This window comes from Eumetopias jubatus, unplaced genomic scaffold, assembly GCF_037043125.1.
Source record: "Eumetopias jubatus isolate StellerSeaLion01/CBP00866 unplaced genomic scaffold, mEumJub1_p1.0 scaffold_11, whole genome shotgun sequence".
In the NCBI taxonomy this organism is placed as follows: Eukaryota; Metazoa; Chordata; class Mammalia; order Carnivora; family Otariidae; genus Eumetopias; species Eumetopias jubatus.
Window position 1 is genome coordinate 108,938,620 of NW_028274817.1, and position 14,045 is coordinate 108,952,664.

Consider the following 14,045-nt stretch of genomic DNA (forward strand, 5'->3'; position numbering starts at 1 on the left):
ATTACTTCCTTATTTTCACTTTTTGGTATCGAGAATTCCCTTTTCTACAAGGAGAATGTAAGCTTTCTATAAAAATAATAAAGCTGGAGTACTATAGAATAGTTTGAACAAACCAACCAGGTATACCCAGAGCAATATGGATATAGTTTAAAAATACAGTGCCTAGAATAAAAGAAAGAAACTGAATGAAATATACAAGAAAATAGCAGTTATATACAATAAAATATGTATTTTATTTTATATCTCATACATTTCAATATACATAAACATATGCCTACATAAAAAAAGACACTTTATTAGCTATTTTCAAAGAAACTAAGGTATATAAATTTTAGAACCATTTAAACCTACAGACATAGGATCTTGGACATATAACTTAACCTCACTGAAGCCCATTTGTTTACCTATAAAATAAAAAAAATAATAACTATCTTTCTGAGGTGTTAAGATATGTGGTAATGTTCTCAAAAATAATTACATATGACTCTCTCTGGCATTTAAAGAGCTTAGAACTCTCATCCTTGCAACAAGAAAAAGCTGGACAAACTAAAAATCAATAACTTGTCTGGGACCCACCAGAGAAACAAGTTTTCAAAGAAAATCACCACACTGAAATCTGGAGATACAGGCAAATCCAGAGGCACAGCCACAATTTGCTTACCGGCAACAGAAGCCACCACTGAAGCCATCAACTGGTTGGAACATCTACATAGTTATTTTGGGTGCATTGCTCGAACATGGACTAGCCCAAGATTGAGTAACTCCTGCAGTCTTAGGAGGGTCTCCATACTCTCATAGGCTATAACTCCAGAATCCCCACTGGGTTCTCATGGGCAAGAGCCAAGAAAGATCCCCTTATAACCCAAGTAGGGAGAGCAGTAGAGCAATCTTGGTAAAACATATCCAGAGCCTTTTTCATAACAGAGGCATAGGCTTCAGGAGCAAAGACTTTACCAGAGCTGTGCCCCAGAGATCCTCTCATGAGAGGCCCATCTAGCATTCCTATCTCACTTAATCCAGAGAGGAGAAAGCCATACAAGAAACACTGGTGTTGCTCACAGGTCAGAGTCACAGATTCACTGAAAGACTAGATTTAATTGGAGATGATAGTATGTTTCACCTCCTCCACACCTCAGCACCACACCGACGGGGCTCCAGTAGAAGAGTGGATTGCAGCTCAAAGAGCTGAAAGACACAGATCCTCTCTGAGGAGTGCTTAGGAAAGTCCAAAGTCAAAAGAGGAGACAAAGAACACCAAAGGAATGTGAAGCCTCTGATGCCTACAGCTACAGCAAACATCAAACAAAGCCCAACTCTATCCTGATTAACATAAATACTCATGCTAGAGGCCTTTCTACCTTAGTTCCTATTACCCAATACAACATATTTAACTTCTGAATACAAAAAACACAAGCCAGGCTAAAAAGGAAGAAAAACAGTCTACACAGACAAAGTAAGCATCAGAACAAGATTCAGATGTGACACAAATGTTGGACTTACCCAAAAGGGTATTTAAAATAACTCTACTGTGATAGCAACTCTAATGAAAAGAACAGACAACATGCAAGAAGAGAGGAGTAATAGAAGAGATTTGGAAAAAATGAATAGGAAATGCTGGAAATCAAAACCACTGCAACAGAAATGAAGATTGCCTTCCACAGACTCATGAGCAAACTCTATACAGCTGAGGTATCCATGAGCTTGAAAATAAGTCAATACAAACTTCCCAAATTGAACTGCAAAGGGAAAATAAAGAACAGAACAAAACATTCAAGAAATGGGGGAGATTTCAAAAGATAAAATAGGTGTGTTATTAGAATACCAAAAGGAAAAGAAAACAGAGCAGAAGAAATTTTTGAAATAATAATGGCTGAGAACTATCCAAAATTAATGATGATTAATGATGGACAAAAAAACCACATCCAAGAAGTTCAGAGAATGCCAAAGAGGATGAATACCAAAATTACATACATACACACACACACACACACACACACACAGGCATATCATATTCACAACTGCAGAAAACCAAAGACAAAGAGAAAATCTGTAAAGTCAAAGAATAAAAACACTTACCTTTATTAGAACAAAAATATAAATTATACCTAACTTATCAGAAACCATGCAAACAAGAGAAAAAAGTGAAATAGTTCAATAGTTGAAAGAAAAAAAATCACCAAAATTATCCTTCAAAAATGAAGGACAAATAAAGTTTTTCTCAGACAACAAGGTAATTTACCACCAGCAGATCTATCCCAGGAAATGTTACATAATTTTCCTTCTGCTTGAAGAAAATCTTTTAAGTCCGAAGCCTGGCTCTACATAAACAAAGGAAGAGCATCAGAGAAGAAATAAATGAAGCTAAAATATAATATTTTCTTTTTCTTTTTCTTAGTTGATCTATAACATAACTGTCTAAAGTAATAGTAATGCATCGTGTCATTATTGCATATGAATAAGCAATTCCCAAAGGAACAGGAGGGGAGAAATGGGAGTATACTGTTAACAAGGTACCTGTAATACACATGAAATGCAACAGTGTTATTTAAAGGTGAACTTATATTAGTTTAAAATGCAGATTTTAAACTTTAGGGAACACTACAAAGTTTTTTTTTTTTAAGATTTATTTTTTTTGAGGGGCGCCTGGGCGGCTCAGTCATTAAGCGTCTGCCTTCGGCTCAGGGCATGATCTCAGGGTCCAGGGATCGAGCCCCACATCAGGATCCCTGCTCCGTGGGAAGCCTGCTTCTCCCTCTCCCACTCCCCCTGCTTGTGTTCCCTCTCTTGCTGTGTCTCTCTCTGTCAAAAAAATAAATAAAATCTCTTTTAAAAATGTTTTAAAATTTTTTTGAAAAGATTTTTTTTTTGAGAGAGAGAGAGAGAAAGAGAGCACGTGAGTGGGAGGAGGGGCAGAAGGAGAGGGAAATAAGCAGATTCCCCGCTGACTGGGAAGCCTGACTCAGGGCTGGATCCCAGGACCCTGAGATCATGACCTAAGCCAAATTCAAGAGCTGGATGCTCAACCAACTGAGCCACCTAGGCGCCCCTACAAATTTTTCTAAAACAAGTATAATTGCTACACTAAAAGAAGAGAGAAAATTGAATTATATAAAATATTCAGTTAAAACCAGAGAACACAGAAAAAGAAGCCTCTGGTAATAAGCAAAAAAGTTATAAACATAGCTGATATGAACCCAAATATATTAATAATTACTTTAAACACAGCCATTAAAAGACAGAAATTGTTATACTGCACACAAAACAAAACCCAATTATTTTTTGTCTGCCAGGAAACCACTAAAAAGACAAAATACTCTGGACAGGTTAAAAGTAAAGGGATAGTGTAATATATGCCACCACTAATCAAAAGAAAGTTAGCTGGAGTAGCTATATTAATTTCAGACCAAGCAGAGATAAAAGGAGGCACTACATAATAATAAAGGGATCATCTAAGAACACATAACATCCTAAACGTGTATGTACGCAACAAGAGAACAAACATATATGGACCCAACAATAGAACCATCAAAATCCAGGAGGCAAAAGATGATGGAACTGAAAGGATACAATGAGTAATCAATTACTGTAGTTGGAGACTTTAGCCCTGCTCCCCACCCCATCAATAACTGCCAGATCAAGCAGGCAGGAAATCACTAAGTCCAAAGTTGACCTGAATGGTACTGTCCATCAGTGTAATCTAACTGACATATGTAGAAGACTCCATCCAACAGAAGAACACACTTTCTTCTCAAGCTTGCATGCAATATTCACCATAATAGACCACATTCTGGGCCATAAAATATATCCTGACAAATTTAAAAGAATAACCCATACAAAGTATGTTTCTCAGACCACAACAAAATTAAACTAGAAATCAGTAACAGAAAGATAGCTGGAAAAATTCCCAAATATTTGGAAATTAAACAATCCAGTTCTAAATATCACATAGGTCACAGAACAGCTTCAAGAGAAACTTTAAAATATTTTGAACTAAATAAAAATGAAAATACAACTTTTGAAAATTTGTGTAATAAAGCAAAATCAGTGTTTAGAAGATAATTCATAGCATTAAATGCATGTATCAGAAAACAGATTTAAAAAATCACTAACCTAAGCTTCCACCTTAGGTCACTAGAGAAATAAGGACAATTTAAGCCTACAGCAAGCAGAACAATAGAAACTAGGGCAGAAATCAATGAAATTGAAAACAAGAATAGAGACAAATCAACAAAACCAAAAGCTGGTTCTTTGTTTTAGAAAAAAAAAAAAATCAGCAAAATTGACAAACCCCTAGCCAAGATAACCAAGAAAAAAGTGAGAAGACACAATTACCAATATTAAGAATGAAAGAAGTGTCATCCCTATTATTCCATAGACATAAAAGGATAATATAGGAATACTGTGAACAATGCAATGTCCACAAATCTAATGCTTTAGATGAAATGAACCAATTCCTTGAGACATACAAACTACCAAACCTCTTACAAGGACAAATAGATATCCGGCTATTGAAATTATTAAGGAAAGTGAAAGAATAAAATAACCTCACAAAAAAGAAATCACCAGGCCCAGATGGTTTCACCAGTAAATTCTACCAAATATTTAAGGAAGAAATTTTATCAATACTTCCCATCTCTCCCAGAAGGCAGAGGGAACATTTCTTCATTCTACAAGGTCATTATTACCCTAATGCCAAAACAAGGTGACATTACAAAAACATAAAACTACAAACCAGTAGCTCTCATTTGTATACATGCAAAAATCCTTATCAAAATATTAGCAAATCAAACCCCAAAATAACTATCCACTACAATCAAATGGGATGTATTCCACGTGTGCAAGGCTGGTTCCATATTAAAAAAAAAAAAATCAATCAATGTAATCCACCACATGAGCCTAGAGCATCTCATAGAGCCAGGAAGTAAAAAAGTGCTTGAAAAACAAAACAAAACAAAACAATCCCAATAATGATGGAGTTATGTAAAAGAGATATAAGAGTCAACTAAAAGATCTGGAAGAATCTGAGCAACACAATTAAGTAGTATTAGATTATAACCCACAGTATAATATAAATAGCTATGAATCTACATGGATATAAACAAATGATTGAATAAACAGGGAATAATAAAGAAATCTCCCAAGGAGAACGGTTCTAAATAATTTATGTAGATACTCTGCCCTTAAGGAAGTGAAGCATAAATTCTCACTTCTTAAGTGTGTTTTATGTCTAGTGACTTTCTTCCAAAGAGACAGTGTGGAAAGGGAGGGGGGAAGAAGAGTAACTTGACAGTGAAGAAACCTGACAAACACTACCTTAGCCAGGTGATCAAGGTCGACATCAACAGTGAGAAGTCATACTGATAGTTATGTACTCATGATATAATGTGATGAGAATGGCACTTTCCCTTTGTTAATCTTCCTTCCAAAAACAGATTACTCCAGTATAATCATGAGAAAAACATCACACAAACCCCAATTGAGGGACATTCTACAAAATATCTGACCAGTCATCCTCAAAACTGCTAAGGTCATCAAAAATAAAGGCAGTCTGACTAACTGTGACAACCTAGAGGAGCCTAAGAAGGCATGATAACTAAATGTAATATAGTATCCTAGAAAGGATCGTGGAACAGAAAATGGACATCAGGGAAAAACAGAGGAAATCTGAATAAAGTATGGAGCTTAGTTTATAATCTTTTATCAATATTGGTTTATTAATTGACACATGTACCATATTAATTTAAAATGTTAATAGGGGACACTGGATATGGGGTATATAAGAACTCTCTGTACTATCTTTGCAATAATTCTGTAAATCTCAAACTGCTCTAAATACAAACTTTACCTTAAAAATGATCATTATTATTTTAAAATTAATAAAGCATGTCAAAATACTTTTCAGGGTAAGCAACACAGGCAGAATGATTTATCCTGATCTGCCATTATAATGTCCTTATACACAAATATGTTTGTCCAACTGAGTAATGTGTGTATCTGCCACACATCAGTAGGGACAGTTTTTTTTAAGATTTTATTTATTTATTTATTTAGAGAGAGAGAAAGCACATGTGAGCAGGGGGAGGGGCAGAGGGAGAGAGACTCCCAAGCCGACTCCTTGCTGAGTGGGGAGCCCAAACCAGAACTCAATCTCACCACCCTGAGATCCTGACCTGAGCCAAAATCAAGAGTCCAATGCTTAACCCAAGGCGCCCAAACAGAGTTCAAATGATAAGCATCCCAGACAAGCCCCATACCCAATCCTTCACACCCAAGTGCTGTAGTTGTATTCACTAGATATAGAGATGATTAAATGAGCATTGTATGGTTTTGAAAAATTGAGAAAGATAAAAGGCAAAACTTGACTATCTCGTTCTCCCTCTGAATTGTATTGCTTTGGGCCAGCCATTGTTCCAACACAGGTTTAGTTAGTATGGCTCTTCTTCCTTTCCATGGCTGATCCTAATAGGTTGTTTAATGGTTAAAAGCAGACCAAAGTCAGGAAGAGAGAAGAGAAGATTCAGGAAAGGGAAAATCCAGAAGCTGAGCCCAAACCCCTAAATAAGTGATTTGCTCTAGAGGCTCCATTGTCTTTCTCTTATCTTCTTCTAACTTTTAAGTGACAATCCTATTCATGATAAATTTCTTTCTGTCCTGGCTTATGGCTTTACAGATGACTGGCACTTCTAAACTGGGAGAATGGTTTACCTTTCTGGCTGAACAGTCACTCAAAAATCATTTTATTAGGGAAAAAACAGGGCTACCAGCTCAGTGAATTCTCTCTTGGCAGCATATCTTTCTATTTCAAAATTTCATTGTGACTTGTTTGCCTTGTCCCTCTGCCACCGTCTAGTCTAACATCCTAATAACAGCCTACAACTTGTAATTTGGATTTTCAAAGCTGTTTTTCAGACATGTTCTTTCTGTCCAAATCACAGACACCATTTCAATGTCAGATAGAGGGACAATGAGAGAAAACACGCATGGGCACAGGCGCGTGTACACACACACTTATACGTGCTCACACATGTGTGAGCACACACACGCACACCTTCGGATCAAAGCTTTGCCTGAATCCTAGCTCCAATATTTTCTGGTTTTTGCTTTTCTCTGTTTCTGAGCATCTAGCTTCCTGGGCTATGAAGGAAGTTTGGGGTTTGGGGTATGTTTATTATTCAGTGACCTTAAAAAGAATTCTAACCATTATATTTTCAAATCAATACTGAACGCTCTCCTACCCCAGATACAGAGATCTTTGCAAATAAAAGCATTTTGACCTTCAAGAACATTTAATTTAAGCATACAAGCATCTCGTATTATTGCTGGAGTCTTTATATTCTCCACTTTATTCATCTATTCTACACTCCATGCCAATCATGATTACATTAGTGAAACTTACTGTGCTCCCAGTGTCTTCCAATATGAGGAAGGATTGTTTACATCTCTCTATCCACTTCCTCCCACAAATGTTCCCACCTCTCAAACAGAAATACTGTTTACAAACACCCCCAAGGGAAAGTTCGTCTACCTTTTTAGCTGTTGAAATTTTAGAGCTCCAAGTGACTGGAAGAATTATTTTCATATAAAATGCAGTGTTGGACTAATCTGTAATTTGTAAAAACAATAAAGTAGCATTACAAACATTAGCAAACACAGGCTATAGTATAAATTATCTTACTGCTTAAACTTGTGACTGCTAAAATTTAAATACAGGAGGCAAAATAATTGACAAGATTCCTACTAAGCACGGAGTAATACCCTTTTTAATGTATGAGTATTATGTGCCAAGAAATGGCAATTAGCAAAGTAAACAACTGTGCTATTATAATTAAATTCCTTAAGTTAGCTGTTCTACTATAATTTGTAATTACCTTGATTTCCAACAGTTGTTAGTGATTAGAAAGCTTAACTATTTGACTATCACCAATGTTTATTCCCAGTTTCCCATGCCATCAACTCTACGTATATATCCGAATACATGTACACATTTTTATCTTACCTTGATCCAAAGATGACTTCGAGCCATTTACAAAAATTCCTGTAATGCAGAATAAAAACCCATGAAAGACAAGAAAAATATGAGCCAAAGGGTACATAATCGGGGTCACTAATAGGAAGCCAGAAATAATGTTGGAACACAATGGCAATTATGCCAGAGATAAACCAACAGTTTTGGCTCTAAGCTTGTCACCTACCTATAGGAAAATGGACACGATTTCAGGTTCCCCAGAATCTGTGAGGGAAAAATAAGCCAGGTTGTTCAGGAAAAAAGCACTACTGCTGAGACCAGAGAACAAAATTATCTCCCAAGTCCATCTCAGGAAAGGTCAGAATTTAATTGTAGTGACAAAAAATATTCTTATGATAAACAAAGGGCAAAGTGTCATAGAGCTAGGATTTAAAAAAATAAAAATACTTGCTACGATTGTATTAGGTTGCCTATATAAGCGATTCAGGTACTCAGCTCTCTGAATTATCAGTATATACATTTTAGGTTCTCTAGCGATGGTACCTACGCAAGGGTGGTATGGCTTTAATACTATGGGAGGGCGACTGTTAACTGTGATGGGAGGTGGGCACCACTGGCATTTCATGAGGAAGGTCTGGGACTTTAACATACTACAACGCATAGGAAAATCACACGCCATAAAGAATTGTAATGTCCCAAATGACAATTGCAGTCACAATGAGAATTACTGAGAGAAATGAATGGATTGCCTGTCTTTCAAACAATCCTTCTACTGATTTTCATTTCTCTTGGACAAGCTATTGGAAGGAATTACATGGCATTGGACTCAAAATTTGGGGTGCCTGGTTGGCACAGTCATTAGGACATGACACTCTCAAATCTCAGGTTCATGAGTTCAAGACCTATGTTGGGCATGGAGCCTACTTTAAAAAGAAAAAGTTAAAAAAAATTATACTCCATGGCAAGTACTCAAAACACTTTTTTAGGCTTATACCTCTGACCATGGCAAGAGGCTTTACCTAAGTAACAGTCTTCCTGTGGAAGGAAATTTATCTGTAAAGAACGGGACAATAAAATTGATTTATATTTCCTCCTACTGTAGCCACAACTCAGTGACTAAGAATAGCCATCATGTTGTCTATGATATATACATATTACATAGATAGCTGCATATTGCACATATGGCTGATACATGACTAATAGTTCTTTCTAATTCTTGGAGAAACCTGCAACTGGTTTTTTCCTGCATGGGTTTCTGCATCAAGTTTGACTCTGGCCTTACCCTTCAACCCATCCAGAGTTTTGTTCATAAAACATCCCTTCATTTCTAACTCTTCCACATGAGGGTACTCTCATTTGTTTCTAGAGTTTAGTAAGATTACTATGATTGCTGGCTTTTACAAATTATCATTTACTACATTCTCAAAACATTTCTTCTGTCTTCAATCTTAGGTCTGTATCACAACAAGCGAATAGTATTTTGATGAATGAACCAATATGTTGTTCATCCTAGGAATTTTTTTTACCTCATTATCACTCCCCACCCCCACTCAATAAGAATGTTCCATGGCCACTGGGGTTTTAGAGATGTGACACAGCCAAATGCACATAGCACAGTCAAGAAAAAAAAGTTTCTGAAACTCATGATAGAGACATGGTCTTGAAGTCCAAGGTGTTTGACAGCAAGAGCTAGGAAGTTTGGAAATCAAAAGGCCAACCGTGAACAAACAAGACATGAAGTTTATGCCTCAGTCAAAAGAGAATGGAAGAAAGGCAAGATTATTGATTCCAAGGACAAGACAAGGGTTGCCCCGGCAAAGGAGAGAGACGTGACCCAGGAATAAGGTTGGTTGGAAAAGGGATGAGAGAACTAGATTTCAGGTACCACAAAGGAAGGTGCTGAGCCAGGAATACCACGGCCTCTGTTCAAGTCAGAACATTGCCAGAACCAGGGAGCCCTAAGGAAGCTAAGCTGGCCCCCAAAACAATCCAACAAAGCATGGGGAAATGCCCCACTGCACCCTTGCACCAAGGAGCGCTAATTATCCAGCTTGTCACCGAGTAGCAAGGCTCTCCTAGTCACAGCAGCCTGTCCAGCATCCATGGAGAGCCTAGCAAGAGTAACATAATGCCTGTATCACAAGAATTTTTCTTTGGATCCATCCATGTGGACAACTGTCCCTTTAAGGGCTTGGTTTAATTATCAGACCCTCCCAGCTGAGAGTAGGACTTTGGACAAACAGAGGGAAAATGAGGATTTGGAGATCAGAACCCACAACACTTTGTGTTTGCGTGGCATTAAATCCAGCCTGAGATGGCTACGTCAGGTCTCACTTGACAATATCCCAGGTTTTCTGCTACTATCTCTCCTCTACACAACTTGTCTGAGCACTTACTGCCTTAAGGTTACTAAGTACAAGACCAGAATATTTCAACATCCTTAAAAATAAAGTTTTTTAAGACATAAAAATGGAGTTTTTCTGTTCAAGTAGGCCCCGGGGCTTCAGAACCCTTGCTATTTGGCCTCCCTCTTACCACTTCCACCCTCCCTGCCAGTTCAGGTGATCTTTGCCATCCTTCTAGGAAAACAATTCGCAAGGTATTCTAGAAGTTTCTTGTAAAGATTCGGTCTTGTCTATTAATGTGCGATGATGAGGATTTCTAAACATAAGGCTGTGTTCCCTCTGCATCAGAATCACCTGGGAAGTATTTGTTATCCCTACTCTGGACACTGTGACCCACAGATCTGACATATGGCCCAGAAATATCTGTTTTCACAAGGTTCCCAGGCGACACAAATGCTCAGGCAAGTTTTCAAACCACTGAAATAAAGTTCACAAGTGCTGCTGTTAAAATCTCTCAAATGGCACCAACACTTCATTGACCTTCTCTAGGATAGGTTGACTTAATGCTTCATCCAACACATTCCCCAGTGACTCCTCAGCCCTTCTTGTGATTTATTTGGAAGCCAAGTTTTACACTACTTAAGGAGCAGTGATAGGATTCCATATCGCCCCTCACTGATATTTTCAAAAATGACTCTACGATGTGTTTATCTTATTTTTCATTTTATTCTGTAGGCTATATAAGCGTATTTTGCACTGAAATAAGAGGCTTTTTACTATATAAATCCCTGTACTAATCAGTATTCACTGCACTTTTATTAGAGTGAAGATTAGTGCAAGAAAGTTTGTAAATGAAATAATGCTGACAAGTTTTTCTGAAGGTTCTTAATGTATATATTTTTTCAAAGAGGTTATGTTTTGAAACAGGCTTTAAAGTAAATGAACCCATTAATCAGGGACTAAAATGCTGCTACAGCAGTTTAAAACTATATCAATGAAAGTGTATTCTGGAAACCTTTTGCCAAAACTGTCCAGCTTGACTGATTGTTTTGTATATACGTATATCTTTTGTTCCCATAGCACTGTTATGTTCCTGAATATAGGCAATATTTAACATTTATGTGGCAGAAGGGGGAAAAATAATACAGCCACAAACATCCAGTCTTTATATGAATGGTCATATGGTAAAGCAAGCATTCCACAATGAGAGGCTATGCATTTCATCTGCACAGACCTTAGCCACAGTAGCAAAGCAAGTGAATATTGTCTTCGGCCACTGCTTTTGGTTCTCCTATCACCCCAATCGTTTTTCCCCCCATGGCTCAGAAGTACCCATCCTGACAAAGGCAACCTCCTGAGCACAGCATCCTCGCCTTCTAGAAGCTTTGTCTAACCACCTTCCCTAAGATAGCAAGCCCCTGCCCTGCCCCCTGCTCCTGTAGGTCCAAGATACGTCATTACATGTCATTTGTAGAAGGCAGGAATCTGAGTCAAGCCTTGTTGAGTGAGCAAGAAAAGCAGGTTGAGGATGTATTGAATGCTTACGAGCACTCCTGCCCTAGCACTTTAGCACCGTCTATACTGACAACTGGTTCAATTTTCTTCCCAGTAGTTACCACCTTTTGTTTATTGTTGGTCTCCTCCACTGGAATGGAAAATTAGAGAGCAGGACCCTGTCTGTCTCATCCTTCCATTCTAACCACAGTCAAGGGCAGCACAACATAGGCATTCATGAAATATTTGTTGAACTTAATAGAAGCAGCCCAATGTGCTGAAAATCGATTTGCCAAATATCTGGCTCTCCAAATGGCCAAATAGAATTTGATTTGCTGCTTGAAATTTTGATGAAAAAAATCCTGAAAATGCTAAAAGAGGAGTAAAAGAGAAAATGGCTCACTAGACGATCCAAAAGAATGCTCTATAAAGTGAAAAAAAATCCCACTTGAACTTCTGAAATGTTGTACAATGAAAAAGTAACAATTTTCTAATTAAATGTATTTGTAATAATATCAAACCACCATATCCATCTTCATTTGCAACAAACTGAATATTCCTTAAAATGCTGCTCTGAAGACAAAATGAAAACCAGTCAAGTGAAACTTCACCGAATTCTTCCAAAGCTGTTAGGATCATCCCATTTATTATTCAATGCAGTGAGCTTTAGATTTAATATGAAGAAGTGAGTTTTTTGTATATTGATGTATTTGGTAAATTAGGCTAATTGGTCACTTGAAAAATACTGCTATTCAACAGATCAACTATTCAGGCTAGTCATTTGAGCTATTTGGCTAGAAACTTATTTTGAACCTAGAACTTGGTTATTCCCACCTTACAGTGGATAAACCTGAGGTGCCCTCTCTCATCCAAGGATACCTAGGCACTAAGTGGCACAACCAGCCTTCAGATTCTAGTCTTCTAAAATCTGGAGTCTGAGCCCCGGGCACAGGTTGTCCTGCCCACCAAAAAGACCCTCAGAAGTCCAGAATTGATTATCTAAGGTTTTGACATTTCTAGAATGCTCCTGTAGGTCCAGGATATGTCATTACTTGTCATTTGTAGAAGGCAGGAATTTGAGCCAAGACTGTTGAGTGAGCAAGAAAAGCAGGTTGAGGATGTATTAAATGCTTACGAGGCTACTATTTTCTGCTCAAGACTGCTCAGGCAGTAACTCTCAGGAGATGTCTGAATTTTAGTGAGAAAAGTACATGCTACAGATGAAAAGTATTTACAGATCTGGGATATGTGAAAATCTCGCATGTATGATCAGTATCTAGTGAAAGTCAACTTCAAGGTCCTCATGTATAGAAATAGAATATATCTTATAATGGTGACCTGGGGTATTCATGACTTTCCCACACTGGCCCATAGAGGCTTCAGTGTTTTTCTTAGCTGGTAAACAAGGCCATTAGCTAAAATAAGGAGGTGAGTGCTGCTATAGCCACGTGAGGTGACTCTCAGACAGGCAAAGATGATTCCTCCACATTTGTCACATACCTTTATTTCTACCATCCTTCTCAAATATTCAACTATCTCCTGGGATTCTTAGTCTTCCTCTAGGTTATTTTTGTTTGTGTTCTGGCTTTTTAAAAAATAGACTGATTATATTTTCTCTCATTTCATAGATTTAACCTGAAGCCCCAAATCTTTCTTTTAATTTCAATTAGCCAACATATAGCACATTAGTTTTTGATATAATGCTTAATGATTCATTAGTTGCATATAACACCCAGTGCTCATCACATCACATGCCCTCCCTAAATGCCCAACACTCAGTTACCCCACCCCCCCACCCACCTCCCTTTCTGCAACCCTCAGTTTGTTTCCTGGAGTCAAGAGTCTCTCATGGTTCATCTCCCTCTCTGATTTCTTCCCATTCTGTTTTCCCTCCCTTCCCCTATTGTCCTCCACGCTATTCCTTATGTTCCACATGTGAGTGAAACCATACGATAATTGTCTTTCTCTGATTGACTTATTTCACTTAGAATACCCTCCAGTTCCATGCACATCTATGGAAATGGTAGGTAGTCATCCTTTCTGATGGCTGAGTCATATTCCATTGTATATATGGACCACATCTTCTTTATCCATTCATCTGTTGAAGGGCATCTCGGCTCCTTCCACAGTTTGGCTATTATGGACATTGCTGCTATGAACAGTGGGGGGTAGGTGCCCCTTCTTTTCACTACATCTGGATCTTTGGGGTAAATACAATTGCTGGGTTATAGGGTAGGTCT